Here is a 6,000-nt window from a genome sequence, read left to right on the forward strand (position 1 = left end):
GCAAGGTAACCTGATGTAAAAATTAAATAAAATAAATTTCTTTTTTTCGGCGATCGGCCACGTTTAAATGCAGCGCAGCCCAGCGCAAACAGGCTGCGCTATATAAAACCTAAAAATAAAGTTGTAAACCCACAAATGTGGGTTTTATGCAATGCATGGATTTACAATGCAGGGACTAACAGACCAAAAACAACATGGCCACCGTGTAGTGGTTGCTAAGGGGGGAAGCTGAGTGTAAGACACGTAACTAAGCATTAGTAGGCAATCTGATGTAAATGAGTGTTAGGATACTGAATCTCACTGTCACATAGCAAATGAGCACATTCTGAGTAGTGTAAGAGTTAGATAAGGGGGAGTAACAGAGTAGGAGATAGGTGACATCACAGGGGGGAATGTCATAAAGAAATGAAGTTCATTGGAGGAAAGTGTTATGTGAAAGATGTCAGTCACACATCATAGAAAGAGGAGTGTCAACAGATAGGCATGGGAAAGCCAAGAAATGGAAGGTGCACACTGTGGCTAACACCAAAGTTTCTTGCTGAGCGTGATTGCGCACGTGTGCATGCCAGGAGGCGCGAATAAGTCAGTGTGTGCGCATGTAGGGCAGAGTAACCATGTAGGGGTGTGTTTACAGACTTGTAAGACTGCGGTGGTGTGCGTGCGTTTTAACCCGAATAAGCAGATTCTACACTGTGTAAACATGTGTGCGTGCGTGTAAGTCACTGTGAGCGAGTATTCGCTGGTATGCACATTGCTCCCCCCTGAGGAAACAGAAAGGAAAAAGGAAGCAGGAGAAATAGTAGGAAGCTAGCAGGGAATAGTGGTAGAGCTAGCAGGTGAAAACAATTAGAAGCAGGCAATTACACAGGCAGAATACTAGCCCAGCCAGCAGTTAAAACTCTGCAAACAGCAGTGCAGCATGTTTCTCTCAAGAGACACTGCAAGACAGGAGTAAGCTATTAGAAGTGAAAACTGAAAAAGCTTCACTCAGACCAAAAATGCTAGGGGCTGCCATAGCTGTCATAAGGAGACATAGGCGACTTGCTGAGGGTGGTGACAATGCAAATGCTGCCAGACAACCCACAGTGAGGAGACGGAGAAGAGTGTACATGCCCAGGGTCACCTACCAGGGTTTACATGAGCTGGAAATAGTGGAGCGCTATAGAATGGGCAGAGATCTCCTGCAGCATATAGTGGAGCTGTGCAGGCCACGCCTCACACACAGAACCAACAGAGGGGAACCCATCCCAGTGGAAACCAAGGTATGTGTTGGCCTAAGAATACTAGCAACAGGTACCTTCCAGAGACCAACTGGTGATATGATGGGGATCTCACAGGCATCAGCATCCAGGGTACTGCACCAGTTCCTGGATGCCATGTCAGCATATGTCGGAGATCATGTATATTTCCCCAATTCCTGTGAGGCATTGGCCAGCAATATGCGTCTCTTCCAGCAAATAGCAGAATACCCTGCGGTAGTGGGTGCAATTAACTGCACGCATATATGCATCAAGGCACCAGCTGGTGAGCGGGGTAGGGCCTACATTAACAGCAAGGGCTTCCCCTCCATCAACTGCCAGGTCATGTGTGATGCCCAGGGAATAATAATGAATGTGTGTGCTGGCTGCCCTGGAAGCTACCATGATTCCCATATCTGGCATCTGACGCAACTGTGCCAGACATTTGCCAATGGGGACATCCCACATGGTCACTTAGTAGGAAATGCTGGATATGCACTGGAGCCGTGGCTGATGACACCCATCAGAAATGCACACACACCTGAACAGGAATGCCATAATGAGGCACATGCACAAACACGAAATGTAATCGAGCGTGTGTTTGGGCTGCTCAAATCACGGTTCCGGTGCCTGGACACATCTGGTGGAGCCTTGCAGTACTCACCAACTACATGTACCCAAATTGTCATGGTATGTGCTATGCTACATAATATGATTCTGTGAAAACAGCTGCAGTAGGATCAGTATAGGGCTGGGCCAAACAGCCCCCCACCATTGCCAAGCCAATCATAGGCAGAGTGTGACTCGGAGGAGGAACAACCTTAGCCTGTCCCAGTAGGCAGAAGGAGGCGTGCCCAGTATGCCTTGGCCTTGGCAAAGTGGCAACGCATAGCACATACACTGCTCAGTAGGGACCCTGGAAATGATACCTCTCTCCGACTCACACATATAGTAAAAGAGATGCCTAAATTGACACAACCTGCTTTCAAACATGTACAGGGAGTGTAGTATGTGCATCCAACATAGGCAGCCCTGCAGCACCACCTGAGGCATGATTACCATGTGTTAAGCAATGTAACACCATGTAGTATATGCAAACTTGATGACCCTGACTAACATCCTACCCTCACCAAGCATGATGCCACAATATGAAGATGAGATGATCAATTACAAAAATTGGCTTAAGTATTGCTATTAGTCAAAGGGGATCCAATGCGTGCCAGCCTGGGATGACATGCTGAGCAAGACACGATGCTCCACCTGCTAGGGGTGGCATGCACCTATCAGTCCTGGCCTATCGGATACTGGCAAAGGCTGTTGTCACCCCCAGCGTGGTTTGAATAGGTAAGGCTCAAAACACAAACCCACCTCCATAGGTATCACAAGGGATAAGAACCTAGATGTAATGCTACCCAATGCCAGAAGTCTAAACTGCAAGATGCATGCAGTCTAAACTCCCCTCAGCATGGAGAATGTTGATATCTGTTCTGTAACAGAAAACTGGGTCAAGGCTCACAAGAGCACCCTAACACTACCAGGTTACACCTCATACTGTGCTTTACAGCCCCAAAACATGGAACAAACTACAAAAGGAGGGTGACTAGCAATAATTGTCAAGGATAACCACATCCCCATGTTGGTACCACAACAAGAAGCAGCATGGACTAGCCATAGTCAAGTAACAGTGGCTAAAACTGCCTCCCAGTTTATAGCCTGCTACAGACTACCCTCCTAACACCAGGAACTGCACTTGGCCTATGTTGGAACACATGAAAATATCATGATCTCCAAACAACATTATATTGGGTGACTGAAAATACCCAAACATAGACTGGGAGCATTATTCTAGCTCCAACACCCTAGGCCAAAGGTTCTTAGAATCCATAAACCAAAATGCTCAAGAACAACATACCACTCTCACAAGAGAGGTAAGCATACTGGATGTGATAATCAGCAACATGGGTACTGTATGGCCAGATGGGAAGTGTATCCCTTACTGGTAAGATCAGACCATAGAGTAGTCACACTGGATATACACATCCTGACCACAGTCCCTGGCCAGAAAACCACAGTGAAAAACATGTGTAAAGCAAATGTTGCACTCCTCCAAACTGATGTGGAATCCATTAAAGGCCCTGTGCCTGTGCAAAATATGGGCCACACCTCAGAACCCATTATACATGCATTCTATGAACACTGTCAGGAATGCATGGATTATGCAATCCCAAATAAAACCGAGACCCAATACTATACACGCAAGCATCTGACATGGTGGACCCCAGCCATTAGCAAACCATGCAAGAGAATGAGGAAGCTACTACATGATAGAGCAAACCGAAAAAGGGAAGTAATCTCTAATCAGTATTATGGCAATAAAATATGGCCACTCATACAATCCACTAAGGCCAGCTACAACAAGTTGAATCTGTGAATCTTGAGGCAATGTTACACCTGTCCCATGTACACAGACAACCCTCTCCTCCCCCAAGAAATACAAATATATGTGAGAGATGCAACCATTTATCCAAACTGGAGGCTGAGCTATCTCAACTCAGTACTGTCAAAAATAGTCAGGAGGAGAAGGTAACCACACACACCACAAACCCAGTCTCACATAGATCTATCACAACTGCAAACCAAAGACATAAACACAGAAATACATTCCCGGAGGCTCTAATTACAAACCCACCACATCAACAGAGGCCTCCAAAGCAGACACCCAAGCAACCACTACCTCCAAACATAGTACATGCAAAACATAGTACACAAAGTTGGTGTGCCAAACAGTCACAGCCCGTAAGGACAAACAACATGCCTGATACACTTGTATTAGGTGACTCCATAGTCAGACACACTGATGTCCCGCTCATCAGACTGAACAAGGAAAAGGGTACAGTAAGCTGCCTGTAGGCTGCTACAATCCGCCACATAACACAAGCATGCAGGTCACCCCAAAGCAAGTACAAATATGATTCAGTCATTGGCCATGCTGGTGTGAATGACCTGAGACGTACCTCCCCGGACTACATGAAAAGAGACATAGAGGAGCTCTCCGATTATGTAGGCCAGGCCAGTATGACTCTGACCTTGGGCAGCATCCTACCCTCACCAAGAATGATGCCACAGTACAAACACAGAATGATCAGCTTTAACAATTGGCTCAATTACTGGTGTTATTCCAAGGGGTGCAATGTCTGTCTGCTTGGGATGTCATGCTTGACAAGCCACGCTGCTTTGCCAGGGATGGCTTGCACCTGTCACCCCTGGGTGTCTGGATATTGGCTAAGGCTCTTGCCACCTCCATAGTGCCTTTTGTAGGCAAGGCTAAAAAGACAAACCCACCTCCCTAGAAAACATAAGTGGAAAAAACATAAGGGTAATGCTGCTCAATGCCAGAAGTCTAAACCTCAAGATGCATGCTCCCGAGGCCCTCCCCAGTATGGAGAACATTGATGTCTGTGCAATGACAGAAACCTGCATCAAGGCTCCTGACAGCACACCAGCACTACCAGGTTATATCTCATATCATGCTTTTTGGCCCCAAAACCTGGACCAAACCACAAAAGGAGGGGGAGTATCCATATTCAGCAAAGATACCCACACGTCCAGGTTACTGACAATGCACGAAGCATTGGAGACCATCCATGTGCAACTAACCATAGGCAAAACTGCTGTACAGTTTGTACCATGCTACAGACCACCCTCTCAAACCCAGGAACCCCACGCAGCCTTCCTGAAGACACTGGAGAGTATGAATGTCTCACCAAATACCAAACAAGGTACTCACAAATTACCACATAGGTGGTAATCCATTACGTATGGAAGAAGTAATCAGGGACCTAGGGACACAAGTGGACAGTAACCTCTCATGTGACACTCACATTGCCAACATGGCTATGAAAACCTGCTATATTGGCCACCTTATCATGAAAGGATTCACATCTACATCAACAGAGGTCACTGTACCCCTATACTCTTCTCTTATCAGGCCCATAATTTAGTACAATGCCTCATTTGGGATGTACCTTACCTGACACCTGCAGCAGCTAGAAAGACCTCAAAGGTACCTCACCAAGAAGATAAAGGGTCTCAGATATATGTCATATGCTGCCTGGCTGAAGACACCCCAGCTGTATGCAGTCACATACTGCCTACTCAGAGGCGATGTATGCCCGATGTACAAGGCCATGTCCAACACAGAATTAATGGACATGCTCCACCCCAGAAAATCCAAATCCATCAGAGCTGCGAGAGTGAGAGATGTCAACCTCAACACATAATTAAATAGGATGAGTTGGAGGGACAGATACATAATACAGAGGCTCCCTACACTCCGGAACAGAATTCCACTCCATGTTAGGCAGAGCCCCTCACTGACTCTCTTCAACAGGAATCTTGCCAAGTGGATGGGAGATCGTAGATGTACACTGGGGGTCTTCACTGTGTCACGTCTAGACAGAGGCACAGTAAAGTAAACCCTAAATGGGCATAATATTCACATAGCAAGGGGTGGGGAAAGCCACACACACTCTGGCTAGGCTTATAAATGCCCTAGGGCAGATAGCCTAGTATGAACCTATGAACCTATGAAGATACAAATTGTACAGGACACTAAGGATAATCACAAGGCTTTCTTAACTGATGGTAGGAACCTTGTTGGGAATTCACAGATATGCTCTGAATCACTCGAATCTTACAAACAATACACCAAACACACACACATTGCCAACATCCAACCTGACAGGTTCAGTGCAAACCCCCC

This window comes from Protopterus annectens, chromosome 1.part2 (genome assembly GCF_019279795.1).
Source record: "Protopterus annectens isolate FY-2018-M chromosome 1.part2, PAN1.0, whole genome shotgun sequence".
In the NCBI taxonomy this organism is placed as follows: domain Eukaryota; kingdom Metazoa; phylum Chordata; order Ceratodontiformes; family Protopteridae; genus Protopterus; species Protopterus annectens.